The sequence below is a fragment of the Neofelis nebulosa genome, chromosome 8 (assembly GCF_028018385.1).
Source record: "Neofelis nebulosa isolate mNeoNeb1 chromosome 8, mNeoNeb1.pri, whole genome shotgun sequence".
NCBI lineage: Eukaryota > Metazoa > Chordata > Mammalia > Carnivora > Felidae > Neofelis > Neofelis nebulosa.
The window spans coordinates 73779971-73799203 of NC_080789.1; the positions used below are offsets into that span (position 1 = coordinate 73779971).

At 38.1% G+C, this 19233-nt stretch overlaps 1 long non-coding RNA gene across 1 annotated transcript; it reads right to left on the minus strand.

The window, feature by feature from the left end:
* Positions 1-215: 215 nt before the first annotated feature.
* On the minus strand, positions 216-18872 carry LOC131484035 (uncharacterized). Its single transcript, XR_009247981.1, has 3 exons — positions 18713-18872; positions 17811-17872; positions 216-378 (listed from the first exon to the last, which is right to left on the minus strand). It is a non-coding gene; the product is annotated as an uncharacterized LOC131484035 (long non-coding RNA).
* Between the last annotated feature and the right edge of the window lie 361 nt (positions 18873-19233).

Consider the following 19233-nt stretch of genomic DNA (forward strand, 5'->3'; position numbering starts at 1 on the left):
TGGAGCCTGCTTCCCATTCTGTGTCTCCCCCTCTCTCTCTGCCCCTCCCCCGTTCATGCTCTGTCTCTCTCTGTCTCAAAAATAAATAAACGTTAAAAAACAAAATTAAAAAAAAATAAAAAATAAAAAAAATAAAATCCCCTTTAAGTAGAAGTTACTATATAAGAAACTAGCCTTCACTATATTTCTTTTGAAATGAAAATCTTACCCAGAGTCTTCGCCGAGTTTGAGAGGCTTGTTGGTGGGGGCGGGCGGAGGGGTAGAGGCAGGCGGGGGAAGCAGGACTCTGCATTCTCAATCTTACTTCAGCCAGAGTAATGCCACTTAGATATTTTCTATATTGAACTTTCCAGTACATTTCTGAAGAAAGGACATTGTCTGAACAAAAGAGAGGGAAAAAGAAAACGTGGGTAAAAAAACTGCTCTAGGAGTCAGAGAAATGACAGATTCGATTAAAAGGTAGATCCTACCACACATTGAAACAACCTACAAAGCTAAAAGCAGGACGAAGATGAAATTTGTAAAACTAGCAATCAAAGAATCTATACTGGTGATACTCTTACAGCATAACATTTCATGGTCAAGCATTTTTTTAAATAAGCAATTCAAAGCTATCTCTGTAGGTAGAAAATTCAGTATTCAATGATTTTAGGGGAAAATGGGATTACAAACCATTATTCCTTTTATATATCCAAGTGTATTTTTCTACACCCTATCTTTTCCCATGATGGTTTCTTTAAAGAGAGAAGTGCACTTTATTTACAACCTATAATGTTCACACCTACGTAATACTCCACATCCAATTATTATTTTTAATAATCCTGTTATTAAAATTATAAAGAAAATGAAGAAGAGGATAAGAAATGCGGTTGGGGGAAAAGAATTGTCTACTAAAAAATCATCTGTGGCATCAAAGGAAGCTCTGTTGGAAGTCTTATCTTCCCATCAATATGCTGTATGACTTCTCTGAACCTCAGTTTCTTCATCTGTGAACTGAGGTTGACGATAATCTTTAAAATGGAATGCTAGGTACTTTCCTAACCATGTAGCACTTATTAATTCAACTCTCACACAACTCTATGAGTTGGTTGTTATTATTCCCATCTTTCAGATGAGAAATCTGGAGGCCCTGGCAATGTGACCAAGGTCACATAACCAATGAATGGGAAAGCTGGGGTCCAACCCAAACTGCCTGATTCCCAGGCCACACACGTGACACCTACCTTATATTGTCTTTCTGGGATGTTAGCCCAGACATTAAGACTACAGTCTCTACTCTTTACTCCGAGGTTAATCAGTTATCTAATCATCCATTTTATAGATATTTATTTGCATCTATTATGTGTCAGCTACTCTCCTAAGAAATAAGACATAGCTAGGAAAAAAAAAAACAAAAAAAAGAAAATGATTATTCTCATGATGCTTGTGTGATAGCAGGGGGACACAAAATAATAAAAATCAATATGATATCATTGGTGATAATAAGTGCCAAGAAGAAAAATAGAAAAAGGGGACTGGGATGACAGGAGCAGTTCCTATTTAGACTGGTTTATGTAAAGAAGGACTTGATCTAGAAGGTTTAGTTGACAGGGTGATGTTTGAAAGGACTAAAGTGAGTACACTTTCTGAGCTGTTATGTGGATTGCATGAGACAGGTATATAAAAGTACCGAAGACAGTGCCCACCACATAGTAGGGACTGGCTAAATCGTATTTTCTTCTCCCCTTCAAGTTAAAAGAAACTGAGAAAGGGAAATTGAGTCCAGTAGGGAAGATAAACTGTTGAGGAGAACTTTCTTCCAAGTTTTTTTTTTAACAACAAAAAGTAAACATGATCACAGGTCCCGAACTTTCTTGAACATTCAAATTTATAAAAACAAAGGTATTGCAAGCCGAGACAAGAAGTATCAGCCCTGTGTGCTGTGTGTGAGAGGGACCGAAAGAGAGACACAGAGAAACAGCATAAAAGGACAGAAGAAAAATTGATAGGAACATTCAATGGTTTCAGCAGAAAGTGCTGACAGACTTTTGAGCATTTCAGAACATGAAGTATCTAATGTGCTAATAAATAATGTTTCTGGCAGGTCCAAATTCAGAACTTTTGAGTAGAGATGGAAAGATGAGAATTTGACTGTTCTGGATTCCTTCCAGCTCAATTAATGCCATATATATCATATGGCTCACCCAGATCCATAAATCACAGCTACAACTACCATTACTTTTTTAATGGTGCCATGACTATCACAATGCCACGCAGAGAAATTGATTCCTTTGGGAAAGTTATGTGAACACTAAATTTTATAATGACTAACTGGAGAGTAAACATGGGAAGATAATACCTCTAAGCTTCTTGTGATAATATATAACTGTAACTATGATATCAAAGCCTCTAACTTGCCTGAGTCCACACAGTGCATTCAGGAAGGCTTCATTTCACAGTTCTGGTATTTGATTAAAGTGAAATTTGTTTAAACGTCCACCTGAAATTTAATACAGAATCCAGGTGCAGGGACTGTAAAATGGTACTTATTTTGGAGTTCTTGGCACGGACAGGTGGATCAGATCAAGTTAGTGTTAACTTATGTTATTCCAGTGCTGTTAATTAAGCTTTGCAGCCGCTTGCTCATATTCACACCCATCATATTCAATCTGTACGTGTGTAGTTAATAGATACAATGCAGGGAGGTTTGAGTAATGGAAGTTGATGGATATAAATGTGCTTCTGTTTCTCAAATGGTGAGAAAAGTTCTTTGTAGGAGGCAACAACTGAGGAAACTCTAATCCTGTAGACTGTTCACTCTTCCATTTACTTCAGCTCTTGATTAAGCTTCTGGCTTCCCTAGTGGAGCTTCTTGCCAGGAAATGGGGTGCTGTAGGGAGACCGCACCCTCTGATGTCCTCCTCCCTCTCCTTCGCCATCTTGTATTTTCCTTCACCCAATACTTTGAACTTAGCTTTTTTTTTTTTTTTTGAGAGACAGAGAGAGAGAAAGAGAGAGAGAGCATGAGCAGGGGATGGACAGAGAAAGACAGAGAATCCCAAGCAGTCTCCATGCTGTCAGTGCAGAGCCCAATGTAGCGTTCAAACTCACCAACTGTGAGATGACCTGAGCCGAAATAAAGAGTCAGACGCTTAACTGACTGAGTCACCCAGGCGCCCCGAAGCCTAGTTTTTGCAAACCTTCACATGTCCTGTGCTGAAGTCCATGCTGATGTGCTGTTCCAGACTGCTGCTCAGATAATTTTATCTGAGAAAATAATTCCCCCAGTTTAAAGACACAAGGCATGCAACATTTCAGTTTCCTTCTAAATCTTTTTCATCTGACTTCATGCCATGGCCCTTTAAAAATAGATCGAATTAGGGTTGTAAAACTGGAAACTGTCAGAAGGAACCATGTGACACTCCTGTCAGTGCCCCTATTCTTCATCTCCTGTCTAGATCTTCCCATAGAAACCAGGCCTACATTTGTTTTTGAAAGAGATGGCAGACAGTGTCACAAATAGTATTCCGTATAATTGCAGAATGAATTCATTTTTTGGAAGCACATTATTATTTTACTTAACAGGCAAAATAAAATATGAACAATAAACACAATCCCTCAAATCAAGCTCTTTACAAGGGATAATTTCTGAGTATAGATCCAGCCATACCCTTTCCAAAAGAATAGATTATGTGAAACTTTAAAGCAACAAGTCTTTCTCATTAACAGAAACAGCAGAGTCGATATGGCTGCTTTCTTCTTAAAGATATCATCTGGCTTTATATGAATTTCATATTTCAGTAACCAAGTAACCAAAACCATAGTGGCCTATTCCACTGTGCATGATAAGGGTAATAGTATTGTAACTATAGAAACAACTTTTGATCAAAAATATTGTTGAGACACAGACCTTTCCAGGGGTGTTGTGTTGTATGTTCACACCCTTTCCACGTATGGTATGACTTGTTTTCAGTTCTGAAAAATCTAAATCCTAAATATAAATAATGCATACTGTGCACATATCACATAGTTTACTGAAACAGATGGATGGTTTCAATTTCAGGAAGCCACACTTCTGAGTTTAGAGCCATGGATCACTAATATACTTGATCTATGGATCACTAAAATATTTAAATCATATCTTAACCCTCAAAAGAAACTTATTGAGCCTCATCATAAAATTCAAAAAGGACAATTTGTTACACTAAATAAGCATTATTTCCTTTACTGTGGTGGCTTAAGCCTACAAATTTGACTCAAGTAAAGTTTCTTTATTTCCATTGATAGTCATTGTAGTTTTGGAGGTATGATCCTAGGTCTCATAGGCTTTTGTCAAGGGAGATACTGGGAATGTCTGTGACTTTGAATATTCAATAGAAGTGGCTCTGTTGTGTTTTCAGACTCTGAATCACTTTGCACATTCACTTCCAATCAGTTAATACTTCAGTCAGGTCACATTCTGAGGCATCCATGATGCTTGGGGAAAACAAAAGTCCCTGTGCCCAGTTATAATCTAATTGGGCCATCTTGAAATATAAAACATACGTGACAAAATATAATTGAGAGTTAAGTGGCATGATACAATTGGAAAGAGCTAAATGGATTCACAGGGTTCAACAGGTTGCAAAAGTTGGCAGAGACTTTAAGAAGTCATGTTCTTAATGAGAGGGCAAAAAGGATAAAGAGGAAGAAGAGAAGACAGAAATTTCATGAAGAGAGAGACTGAGCTTGGAGGAGAGGTAGACCTGGTTGAGTATGTTCTCCAGAAATGGAAGAGATTGCCCAGACTAGAATTTAATGGAACATAAGTTTAGATTGTTTGAGTGGGGCTAAATAATAAAGGATATGGACATTCTTCTCGTAATGAATTTTTGTAGAATTTTCAGCCGATACATGGAAACTGACAGATTTTGACATGGTGGATCAGAATGGAGAGAAAGTGAGGCCACGGGACCTTAAATCATGCAGAAGATTGTTTCCCCTAATTTTCAGATACTAATTATAGCAAGGGATTAGCTGCCTGTGGATAAATCCAGTTTGAGAAGCCATCAAAGGAAGTGATGGTTATTCTGAAATAATAGTTACAGACTAGTGGAAACATTAAAAAGACCTGCAAAGTTCATTGGACCAGCCAGAGAAATGTATTACTTGTTTCTCATCTCTGACCTGGCTACTCCCTACTGCTACACTTTAGGTCTGCAGCCTGATGGAGACTTAAGCTGTCTGAAATGCATTTCCTCTTCCTTGGTAGGTGTAACAACAGCACCTGATATTGACAGAGTATTTCATACTTGTGACTTTGTGAAATGGTTGATTTTGTTTTAAACATGGGACTAGACTTAAATTTAAAAAATAAAAATAAATAACAGATGGGACCAGAAAAACGTGATTTGTCCAATTACATGCTCTGAAATAAGATACAAGTCATTTAATACCAATTTGAGCCTTTGAGGTCTCACACTGATAAAAAAAAAAAGTGGCCTTTGGTGAACCAAAAGAAAGTATAAAATATGGAGCTCAACCAGGAAATGATTCCTCAGACTTGCTGTGAGAGGTTGGTAGTTATTCCTATGTTGACATGTCAACCTGTCAAAGCAGGGAAGCTTGGTTGGATCGTCTTCCTTTTGTTCAGTCTTTCCTAAAGCAGATTTATGATCTTTACACCTTATACCTTCCCTCTGTGTACTGACAGAAAATTCACCTATTTCCTCATTGGCTCTATGCTTAGAGAGAAACACAGTGGAATGGCCTCTCAAAGGGTCTAAAATTTGGCCTGAATCTGTGTTGTTTGCACACAGATTTTGTTTTCTAGGCAGAATGCCCAGTTTCATTTACATTTTTGTTTATTATTTGTTCAGCATTCCACATGCTCTTCAGTAGTTTGCTTCGTGAATATGACCACATTTGGCTGGCCATTCTGTGAAAGGCACAATGTCATTTTAAGACAGAATGGATCTATACCTGCAATGATATAAAATCTGTAATTCTGAGCCTTTTATGCTGTGTTATTCATTTGCTTACAAGAACATTTCCTGATGGCTGTGGGGTTACTCTGAGGCAAGGGGCCTTTCTAAGGTTCACACATGCTGTTTTGGCAACACCTTGAATAGCAAAAATATGGGAAAAAAAAGAAACATTGGATGCATGGGCAAGTAGAACAATAAGCTAGTTATTAGCCAGGTTTTAGTTCAACTGATTTTTCAATAATTTTTTGGTAGTGGAATTTGGGGCATGTTTACATTCAGCTAACACATTTCATGTAATAATGGGTATAAAGCACTGTGTGTGTGTGTGTGTGTGTGTGTGTGTGAGAGAGAGAGAGAGAGAGAGAGAGACAGAGAGATACAGAGACAGAGAGATACAGAGACAGAGAGATACAGAAAGAGACAGAGAGACAGAGAGAGACAGAAAGAGACAGAGAGAGACAGAGAGAGGGAGGCTTTTCCTTTGTTCTTACTATTTCCATGGCTGGATATACAACACCCAAATAAAAATATGTATTCGGTCCTAACTGAATAGGGAAAATATCATGAACCAGTCCCACTTAGACAAAAGTGCCCTCTCTATCATCATGAACCATCAGAAGGAGGCATGTTTCTCTGACGGTTTGTCTGAATTCAATCTTATAACACTTTTATTTCTCTCTTTATGACACTGTGGGAGATGCTCCTATGGACACTGAGATGAGTAGAAATTCAATCAGGGCAGAGGAGAAGGGGAGCAACAGTCCCAGTGAATTCTCTCTAAAACCAAATGGACTGTCATAAAAGCTACACACACTGAGAAATAGGTATCTCATGCTCCTGCGGAGGAGTGGAGAATGGAGAAAGAGCAGGGACTGATGCCAGGGATAAGGTAGGCATGGACAAGGTAGCATAGTGTATGCTATTGAAAGAAATTTAGAACACATTCTGATCAGTTGCGTGTGGGAGGGTATTACAGGAAGAATGTGTCCCCCAAAATTCATGTTGAAGTTCCACCCTTCTTGTGATGGTATTAAGAGGTAGGGCCTTAGTGCTCACCAGGACGTGAACATATGGGCACCCTGAGCTGAGACTCCCAGCCTCCTGAACTGTCAGAAGTACATATCTGTTGCTTAGAGCCATTCAGCCTATGGCGCTTTGTTATAGCAGCCTGAACTAAGACAGAAATCAGTACCGACAAGTGGGGATGATGTTGTAATAAATACCTAAATATATGGGAGCAGCTTTGGAACTGAGTGATGGGCAGAGTTTGGAAGGTTTTGTAGGTGTGTGCTAGAAAAAGCCTACATTGCCATGAACAAAGCTGTAAAGGAGATTCTGTAGAAGACTCAGAAAGAGAAGAGAGCTGAAAACACATCCTTCTTAGAGAATCTCCAAGTAATCTGAACAGAATATTGGCAGATATATGGACAGGCCATGCTCATGAGGTCTTAGACAGACATGAGGAATATGTTATTGGAAACTGGAGGAAGGATGATCCTTTTCATAAAGTGGTGAATAACCTAGCTGAATTTGTGGTCATGTTCCAGTGTTTTCTGGAGGGTAGCACTTGCGCGCGATGATATTTGGATGAAGAAATTTCTAAAAATGTTGCAGGTGCAGTTTGGCTTCTGACTACTTATCATAAAATGTGAGAAGAGAGATATGGCTTACAGATGGGATTGTTAAGCAAACAGAAAGCAGAACTAAAAGATCTGGGTAATTCTCAGCCTACGCAAATTGCCAAAAATGAGAAAGCATGTTCAGAAAAGAACACTAAAGGAGTGGCCAAGTATCTATTTGATAAGAGATGAGTATGTATGGGGACAACGGACTTCATCAGCCACTCTAGCAGGAAACTGTTGGTTTCAACTAAAGGAGGAGGAGACAGGAGTGTATGAAGGACTTCTTGGATTTCACAGGTCAAGTTCAGAGAGCTATCTACCTCAGAACTTGCCCTATTCCTCAAAACAGTGAAAGAATGACTCTGAAGGCAATTCAGAGACCATCAGGGCTGCCTCCTTGGTTTCAAAATAGGGAAACTATTGCTTTGCTGTCAATAAGCCTTGGGGGCAGGGCCACCTTACAGAGCCCTGGGGGCGCAGAGCTCCCAGGACTGGACAGCCACTCCAGTGGGTCTGGAAGGCACAGCATTGAGCCCAAGATGAGACTAACAATCTAATGTAGTTTGCCTTGGTACGTTTTGTGCTTGCCTGGGAACTGTCACCCCTTCCTGCTTTCCTGTTTCTTCTCTTTGGAATAAGAATATTTATCCTATGCCCGTTTCACCATTGTTTTTTTGGAAAAACAACCGTTTTGTTTCAACGGTTCACAGCTGGAGGGGAATTTTGCGTCAGGATGAATGTGCCTTGAGTTTCATCTTTGTCTAATTTACATGAGATTTTGAACTTCAGACTTTAGAGTTGCTGCTGGAATGACTTAAAACTTTTGGGGTTGTTGGGATGGAATGTATTTGCATGTGAGAAGTACTTGAGTTTGGGATCCTGGGGCAGAATGTTATAGACTAAATGTCTGTGTCTCCCCAAGAATCATATGTGGAAACCTTACCTTCCAATGTGGTGGTATTACAGGGCATGGCCTTGGAGAAGTAGGAATTTAGAATTGGAGGAGAAAGGTAGAGCCCTCATGAGTGGGATTAGTGCCTTGTAAGGGTCTTGCAAGACCTTATATCCTTTTTCTGCTCTCGCCATAGGAGGATACAATGAGAAGCCGGCCGTCTGCAACCCTGAAGAGGGTGGGCCATCCTGATCTTGGATTGCCAATTTCCAGAACTGTGACAAATAGGTTTCTGTTGTTTATAACCCTCCCAGTCTATAGCACTTGCTATAGGAGCCTGAACTAAAATGGGGGTAACCATGCCAAACTTCTTATTTAGACAAAGACCATAGTATTTTGGTTACTGAGCCCTCTTCTCTTCCCCATACCCCACCAACTCTGATATAATTCATGGAAGTACTAGGTAACCCCTGAATCCTGTCTTTAGCAGCAGTCTCACAATTTGGAAGGTGGGGTTCTGGTGCCTAAAGGCTTCGCTGTGGGCAGAGATGTAATTGACTTTTTTATGCAACAAGATTTCAGATTCCCGGATTCTCAGTCAATTGCATGCCCCAGGCAATACCTTTCTCAACGAAGCTGTGTTACATTTTCTTTCTGCTTCCAAACTAGTGTACTTCATTTCAGAACTAGTGTTCTGATTTTTTTCCCAACTTATTTACCTAAAGCTATAGTCTTGGCTGGCACTTGATACACCTTCCAGAGTACAGTAGGCAAGACTCTGACTAAATACTTTGCCATTTCTTAACAAGAGAAACCAGGTTTCCAAACTCCAATATCTAGGTCCTTGCCCCCTCTGTTAAGTCAGTGCTACCTTTAGGTAGTATAATTGGTTGCATTCTAACTCCTAGCTATCAAATTTTAAATAAATATAAGCAAATGTTATCATGTAATAAAAGCAATAAATACATATATGGCACATTTTCATTTTTGTTAGTTATCAAACATATTTCTTAAAACCATGAAATATTATCTTTTAAATTAGAAACATCTTAAAAATTCGGTAATAAGTGTAAAGCCTGTACTGTTCTACACCCATAGGGGCAAAACCATGCTTTAGCTTTATTGGGAAATATAGATCAAGACTGATATTTAATATATTTTGATATGATGATAATGTGCATGAAAACCATTTTAAGAGATAATACACAAAATAAAAATGACGTACATGATTCGTGTTCTATGTAGGAAGCAACTGGAATGTTAAAAAGAAGAAAAATGGATGAGAAAATTATGACACATCTATTCAATGGGATATTATGTAACAAAATAATTAGGAAGACTATGTTACAACATGAAGCTCAGTATACGATGTTCAATATAAAATGTCAAAACATAAAATTACATGTGCACAATGATTGCAAACAGGTGAAGTAATGTATGAAAAATTCTTAGATGGGATTATAACTAAATAATTGTAGTTGTTCCATGGGTGGTGAGATCATGTCATTCTCTAATTTCCAACTTTTGTGTCCAGGAAAACTATCTCAAGATTTATGGTCAATGAGCTGACATGACTTACCTTTAAAACATAATAAAATGAATCTATGTTATTAAATAGATTAAGGTGGGCACATTATTGCAATTTGGTGGGTTAAGTTGCAGAACAGCTGTCTTTATCCCTTTATCCTTTAATTGTTTTCTATGATTTATTTACTTAAACTCTTATGCAAAATGCCAAGAATTCATTTCTTAAATTAAAGAGAGGTTTATCAAATTAATTCTTAGAAAATCTCCTTTGAAAGCGTTCAGAATGCAGTTTAAAATTATGTTTCTTTAAAGATACACACAGACGATCCACAATGTTTCTTTAACTTCTTATAAGATGATTTTCCCATTTTCTGTCCTTAACTCTATTTTTCTTACGCTGGACTGATTTCCTTAATTATGCCAAATCACATCTGGAGTATTTAAAACACCTTTTTTTAGCATGTTCACAAAATGGCTTTTTTATAGGTAAGGGGAGAGAACGTCAATATAAGTTTTATAGGTAGATGATCAAAAGTAGAGTGTGTTTTCTAAAAAGGCATGTTTGAAACCCACATATTAGTAAATTCTCCTGGTGTGAGATCTTGCCACCTGAGTTAGGTCCACAATCTTATTTATTTTTTTTTTTTTCCTTTGGACCCTCTGGTACCCCCTACGTGAGTCTATTCTTCTCTGTCTTCGTGCCTTAATAAAAATAATTTATTTTTAAAATGTTTGTTTGTTCTGAGGGTTGATGGGGGGTGGGAGGGAGTGGGGGGTGGGTGATGGGTATTGGGGAGGGCACCTTTTGGGATGAGCACTGGGTGTTGTATGGAAACCATTCTGACAATAAATTTCATATATTGAAAAAAATAAATAAAGTACAATACAATGCAGTCTTAAAAAATAATAAATAAAATGTTTGTTTATTTATTTTGAGAGAGAGAGAGAGAGCACATGTGTGAGAGGGGGAGGGGCAGAGAGATGGGGAGAAAGAGAATCCCAAGCAGGCTCCATGCTGTCAGCACAGAGACTGACAAGGGGCTTGAACCCATGAACTGTGAGATCATGACCTGAGCTGAAATCAAGAATTGGTTGCTTAACTGAGTGAGCCACCCAGGCACCCCAAAAATAATAGTAATTTCTTATGGTGAAGCTTATATGCCACAAATTCTTTTCCTTCCAACCATGTATCTCAAGATAACTTTTTTCCTTTGAATGACTTATATTACCTTTTCTGAAGGCAGGTTGCCTTTAGAAATTTTACAAGGTAGATTTTGGATTCTTTTCTAATAGTTCTTGTAGCTTCCTCAGGAATAAGTATAATACTTGAGTTCACTCACCATTATCTCTCCTTTCTATAGTATCTTAGTACTTTCATCTATGTTTTTCTTCTGCCACCTGAGAGCCACTTATTTTCATTATTACTTAGTTTTCTAGTTAATTGTTTTGTTTATAAATTTTCCTCCACCCCAGTTACATCTATCAATCTATATTCTTTTATTGGTAACCTTTGCACCTGTACCCACTTTTATAATGGTTTCTTCTCCCTGGTCAGGGTCTTTTTTTCTCAGATTCGGATATCAACTTCCTAAAATTTTCATCTGGCTTAAAAACACTGGTATTACTCTGAGAGCACCTGGATGGATCAGTCGGTTAAGCCTCCAGACTTTGCTCAGGTCATGATTTTGTGGTTTACCAGTTCGAGTTCCGCTTCGGGCTCTGTGCTGACAGCTCAGAGCCTGGAGATTCCTTCGGATTCTGTGTCTCCCTCTCTCTCTGCCCCTCCCCTGCTCATGCTCTATCACTCTTTCTTCTCAAAAATAAATAAATATTAAAAAAAAAACTTTAAAAACAGCACTGGTATTACTCTGATTCTTTAGGATACTGGTCCTTTTTACTTGTGCTCCAATATTGCAAGGTCATTATGTGTCTGCTCTTTTTTTTTTTTTTTAACTCCTGTTTGACTTCATAGATATCATTAAAGAACATGATATAGTTCATTTTAATTTTTTGAGGAACCTCCATACTGCTTTCCAGGGTGGCTGCACCAGTTTGCATTCCCATCTACACCAAGCTTTTAGAGGAGGAGACAAAAAAAGGATGGAGAAAAGAAGGCCACCCACCCCCAACTTAAAAATAGGAGTAGGGAGGGACTGGGCTACCTGGAGAAGATCCAGGGTGTTGTCTCCCTTGATTTCTCTATCTTCCTCCCCCAGCATGTTGTCTCACTAATGTATGTCCACATTGGGCAGTAGAGACTACCCACTATTCAAATCAGCTTTGAATTCTGGTCTTAGCCCTACTAAGTTCCTCACTCTGACCTAGTCAAAGACAGCTGCTCTTCCTGGGATTCAGTTTCCCTTGGGAGTATGTGTTTGATTATACAACCTTTAAGACTCCTTAGAATCTTGCTATTCAAAGTATGGTCTGTAATTGCACTACCAGGTATTTATCCAAGGGATACAGGTGTGCTGTTTTGAAGGGACACATGCACCCCCATGTTGATAGCAGCACTATCAACAATAGCCAAAGTATGGAAAGAGCCCAAATGTCCATCGATGGATGAATGGATAAAGAAGATGTGGTATATATACATACAATGGAGTATTACTCAGCAATCAAAAAGAATGAAATCTTGCCATTTGCAACTACATGGATGGAATTGGAGGATATTATGCTAAGTGAAATTAGCAGTCCGGAAAAGACAAAAATCATATGACTTCACTCATATGAAGACTTTAAGAGACAAAACAGATGAACATAAGGGAAGGGAAACAAAAATAATATAAAAACATGGAGGGGGACAAAACAGAAGAGATTAATAAATATGGAGAACAAACTGATGGTTACTGGAGGGGTTGTGAGAGGGAGGAATGGGCTAAATGGGTAAGGGGCATGAAGGAATCTACTCCTGAAATCATTGTTGCACTATATGCTAACTAACTTGGATGTAAATTAAAAAGATAAATTACAAACAAACAAACAAACAAACAAATAAGAACTGGAAATTCAAAAGCAAAAAATAAAAAAAATAAAGAAAAAATAAAGAACATAATACAGGCAAACAACTACAGTTGGCAATTTGCTCGTTCGTTCAGTCGATGTGGACTCTTTTACCCCTTAGGTGATGATCACAACTTCTCAGATGTATTGCTACTTGATGCATACAGTTCGAACCCCCAAAACCAGTATCTAATTCAGATCTGAGAGACTGACATACGAACATCTTGTAATTCCTTATCCTATTACCTTGACTTGAAACTAAAGAAAAATACATTTAAAAAAAACACCCAATCATTTCAAATATTTCACATTTTTCTGATGTGTACTCTAACCTGCATCATTTACTTTTGAGGATTCCATTTCCAAAGTTGCATGTGACATCACCAATATCCTTCCTTCAACCTGTCTCCCTTCAGTGACATCACTTTTCTCCACCAAACCTTCAACTCAGACCCCACCACTCCACTCCACCACTCCACCCCACCACATGCTTTTTTGTCAAATGCTTTTGGGATGTTAAATCCCTGACTAGATATAGGAAGAAAAGGGAAAGTTGAAAGGAAGGGAGAAATACAGCACTTAATAATAGTGCTCAAGAAAACAAAGGTTGTGGCTCATTTTCTGGTTTATCACTCCATCATTTTTTTTTTCAACAGATATTTATTAAGTTCCTCTATATGCCAGAGACAGAGCTAGAGAGTGGATATATAGTGGTAACAAAGACCAAACAAACAAGTAAATAAATCTATGATCTTTGTATTCATGAACCTCACAGTCTAGGGAGATAAACGTGAATAATCAACATTCATTTTTCTATTTCTCTGGCTTTCTCGTTAAAGATAAGTTGTGGTAAATATGATGAAGGGAAGATATGAAGTACCCTCAGGAAATTGAGTATTATATAGATAGTAGTTCAGAGGATTATTCTCTGGGTAAATAACATTTAAACTGAGGACTGAAGAGTGAAAGGGAATTAAACGTGTGACGAATATATATGTGATTGCCAGGGGAAGGCAAGTTGGTGAGCAGAAAGAGGAAACACAGCCTGCCAATGTCCTGATAGAAAAGAACCTGGCACAGATCTCATGTGTGTGGAACAGAAACTGTGCAGTGAAGGAGATATGAACCATGGCTTTCCCTCTAAGTGAACCTGATGCACATTGGTGCCCATCCTTTCTATTGTTTAATTTTGTGGCTTCTATTTCAACTGACAGATTGTAGGGGTTTTTTTTTCTTTTTAATGTTATTGATGAATTTTCAATCTGTAACCACATATTTTTAAGTATTTTTGTTGGCAGTAGACAAGAGTTTGCAGCAGAGTTTGCTAACCAGCTGACATTTTAAGAATCTGTCAAGTGGTCAAACAATCCCCAAACAGCAGCACGGTGGTAACAGGACCACAAGTATGAGTACTGCAGTCGCTAGGTTGTCCTGCCACCTTTCCATAGATTTGACCAGTAAGGAGTCAACGATCTCAAACAGATTCAGTTTACAAGTTATGCAAAAGCAAAGTAAGATCAGCACGGTGCTACCTCCCCATATTACATGCCTAAACCAGAAGTGTCATATGACAGATGACGTAGGTAAAGGGTCACCTTGCTATTAGGGAGCAGCCTCTAAACTACAATTACTTACATGGAAGCCTGAAGTTGTACTCCAAGGGATGAGGGGAGTTGGAAAGTCCTGTGCTCAACTGAAACTAGGATGATGGATGGGAATCAGATTTCTGGTAGTCTTCCACAAGATTGGGATAAGAAACTTCCTCACGCCAACTTCTAACAAAACTTACCTCTCCTTGCTCCAAAAGGAGCCACAGGACCCTCTAGCAAGACGTGGATTAGACTATGGTCAAGGTTGGCCACAGAGCATATGTGAAGTCACATAAGATCACCAGGGCATCAGGGAAGAGCTGTTTCTCTGTAGAATCCCCAATCTATTTTTAATGCTGCCCTAAAATGTGTCCTTGAGTTCTTTACAATAATCAAAAGAAGTCTATAGAAATTACTTAGAGAAAAATAGTGCAAACTAATATTATACCAGAGTAAAATGTCAACTTCCTCTTTCTAAAAATAAGCATACAAAAGAGGCATTTGCCCCAAGTGTTTGTTATTTATGGTGATTGATATGGATCTCTGTCCTCTTATTAGGGAGATAGGAATAATGCCTAAATAATTTTAAGGCCATAGAGTAAGTAATTATAGAAGTTTCACACAATATTTATAGCCCAAAGGAAAGAGTCCTTAGCCCTGCTTGAGGGACTCAGGAAAGGCTTCCAGAAAAACATGACTGGAGAATAGACAAATAGATCAAACAGTAGAATAGACAATTCAGAAAGAGACCCACATAATATAGACACTTGATTTATGCAAAAGTTAGCACTTTAGAGAAAGAATGTTCTTTTAAAAAATGTTTTATTTGTTTTTGAGAGAGAGAGAGAGAGAGAGAGAGAGAGAGAGAAAGAGAGCAAGCAGAGGAGGGCAGAGAGAGAGAGGGAGAGGGAGAATCCTAAGCCCAGCTATTAGCTCAGAGTCCAATGCAGGACTCGATCCCACAAACTGCGAGATCATGACCTGATCTGAAGTCATAAGTCAGAAGCTTAACCAATTGAGCCACCTAAGTGCCCCAATAATGGTCTTTTTGATGAAGAGTTTTGAATCAGCTGCATAGCTGTATGGCAGGGGTGGGGGTGGGTGGGTAGTGACTTCTTCATCATGCCTTATTAAAACCAATTATTTCCAGATAGATTTTTTTTTTTAGAGTTTAGACATAAATGCGAAAGGAAAAACAAAGGAAAAGATAACATAGGAGAATATCTTCATAATTTGATAGAAAAAAAATTTTTTAAATAAAACTTAATAGCATTAATCCTAAATTTGTTAAACTACTCCAAAATTAAGTTCAGTACTTTTTATCAAAAAACACCATGTGAGAGAGTGAAAAAGTAAGCTATGGAGTAGGAGAAGTATTTACATCAACTATAACATCATCTAAAAATAATAAAGCACACCTGGGTGGCTGAGTTGGTTAAGCATCTGACTTTGGCTCATGTCATGATCTCATGATTCATGGGTTCAAGCCCTGCATTGGGCTTAGTGCTGACAGTGCGGAGCCTGCTTGGGATTCTCTCTCTCTCCCTCTCTCTCTGCCCCTTACCAACTCGTGATTTCTCTCTTGCTCTCAATATATATATATATATATATATATATATATATATATATATATGTCTCCTGTCAATTAATAATAAGAAGAGACACAGCCTAGCATGTTCAAGGGGTTTGAACAAATACTTCACAAAAGAATCTCAAAGATCAATAAACATGTGAAAGGTCATTGGCAACCATCAAGTCTCTGCATAAGAAAACAGAAGTCACATTATGTATTTTAGGTATGAAGGGCTTTAGTATAGAGAATAAGAAACTTCTACAAACATGTAAACATCTGGGGAGTAAAGCTCAGAGAAGCTCCCACCATGTTTCTCTTGGGCTGCATTGGTAAAGCAAGTGGTTCCTGAGAACCAAGGAAGAGACTGCTGACAATACATATCTGTCTGTCAGGTTGGCTACAACCTCCTCTAGAGAATATGTCCTCTCCTTCCCTTCTTAGAACTGCCTCTCAGTGTCAGACTTAAATCCAGAACCAAACAGACAGAAAATTCTTGGAAATGTAACCTCTGGCTTCTCTGGGATGCAGATAATAATATCTTGCTAGTGATGCCTCATTGACAACAGATAATTTAGAACAATGTCCAACATCATTCCCTCCAAATCAGGAAAATAAAAATTAAATCTGCAAATAGGTTCACGACACACCAGATGGCTAGATATGAAAAGACTTGCAATTCTATGTGTTGGCAAGTATGTGGAATAACAGCAATTTCCATACATTGTAGGTGGAAGTGTAAGTTGGTATAACCACTTTGGAAAACCATTTGGCATTGTTTATGAAGTTGAGCATATGCATATCATATGACTTGCTCTACTCCTAAGCGGAATGAGTTTTCACACACAAAAAATGTGAAAACATGTACAAAGGGCCATATCCAATAATATCTACAAGTGTATTTATAGTGTACCAAAACTGGAAACTATTTCATTCTTTACAAATAGTAGCATGGCTAAATGATGGTCCCCTCAAACACATACTATAGAATGCTCTATATAGTAAAATAAAACATACCTACAGCAAGAAGGTGAATTTCACAAATGTTATGTTGCTTTATGTTGCTATGAAATGTTACGTTGTCTGAAAGAAATCAGAGAAGTACATACACTATTATTTTATTCATCCAATGTTTGAAAGCAGGCCAGGATAAACTATTATGTTAGGAGTCAAGATACTGGTCATCCTTTCCGAGGAGCAAGGAGTAGTAATCAAAACAAGGAGGAAGGGTACTTCTGGTTACTGAAAATCATCTGTTTTGGGGGGAATTATTCACACGGTAATGAATTAATGAGTTGTACAATGCTATTTCAATTGTTCTTCATGCCTTATACATTATAATAAAGATAAAAAACAAAAAGCAAAAAAATGCAAACAAATCAACAAACAAAACATAAAAATTAGAAAAAATCCTCCCCAGTAGAAGGATACAATTTACTATCACTTTTCAAAGTGTAATAAAAAGAAACAAAATGCTCTCCCATGACTTAGTACAGTTTCTAAACTTACATCACCACCCCTCAAGTGTTCTGTCAGAAGTCTCAGAAAATTGAGAATTTTTCTTTATACTCTACAATTTGAAGAGAAGTGGAGTCAGGAGGAAAGTAGGCAGCCTAGAGGAAAACCAATGAAAAACACTGAGGTGCAGAAACTCATACTTACCGTTGCCATGTACTAGAAGAAACAGAAATGTCACCTGGGCTCAGCATTCCTAGGGCTTCATTCTGTATTTGAGAAAAGGAAAACGGAAAAAATCCAATTAATGACCTAAGGAAAAACTTAAGATCTTGAAAACAAAAGTAGACAAATAGGCTTCTGAATGGTAATTGTGGTTGTTGTTTTTTTTTTTTTAGTAGAAAATCTCTAAAATAAAATATAGTTGAAGATATAAAAAATTATTTGATGTAAGAGCTGAATTCTTTCATTAAAATTTTATACAAAAGATGGAAATATCAAGATGTGTCTAAGTTTGAACCTCAAAGATAAATAATTTTTCAGGCTTGAAAGTGGAAAAACCAAGTCACCATCAAAAAGGAGAGACCAAGCTGCTCTCCAGTGGTAGTCATATCAGAAGATAACAATGTTTACCAAGCCTTGAAGGAAAGAATAGTATATCCAGCAATTTTTCCATTCAATGAGGAAGGAGGTTTTAAAATCTCAAGGATGGGGTGCTTGGGTGTCTCAGTGCTTTAACCTTCTAACTCTTGTTTTCTGCTCAGGTCATGATCTCATGGTTTCATGAATTCAAGCCCCATATCAGGGATTCTCCCCCTCTCTCTCCTTCTGCCTCTCTACCACTTGTGCTCTCTTTCTCTCTCTCTCTCTCTCTCTCTCTCTCAAAATCAATAAATAAACTTAAAAACAATTTACAACCTCAAGGTATCCAGCATTCATGATCCATTCCTTCTTGAAAGAAAACACAATACTGAAAGATTAAATCTAGCAGATGAGAAGATGATTGGGGAACTGGTAGCAAAAAGCAGTGTTATACCTAAAAACAGGAAACAGAAGGGAGATGTCTACAGCTTTCTGGTAAAAAATATTGTAAATCAGTAATTGTTTACCCAGGTATGAGACAAGCTTCTCAAGCTTGCAGCAATTCCGGAATACACGTCTTCCAAATCCTTCTTGTGAGAAGAAAAGAATCTTACTTATTATTGAAACCTGCAGCAGGCAGGGTTCTAAGATGGCTCCCAAGGCCCCCAGCCTGTGCTATGCACACACCTGCTCCTGGTTATTCAATTAAACAGCAGAGTGGGTACTGCTGTGAAGAGCTTTGGCAGACATAATTAAGTTTCCAAATCAGTTGATCTTAAAATGGGGAAGTTATCCAAGTAGGCCATACCTAATCACATGAACCTCTAAAAACAGAGTATTTTCTCAAACAGATTGCAGAATAAAAAAGCCAGAGATTTGTAGCAGAAAAGAATTTGGTGCCACGTTGCTGGCTTGAAGAGGGAGGGGCCATGTGGTAAGGAAAGAAAGCGGCCTCTAGTTGCTGTAGCGGTGTCCAGCTGGTGTTGAGCAAGTAAACAGGGACCTACGTCCAACAACTATACGTATATGAGTCCAGCCGACAATCAGA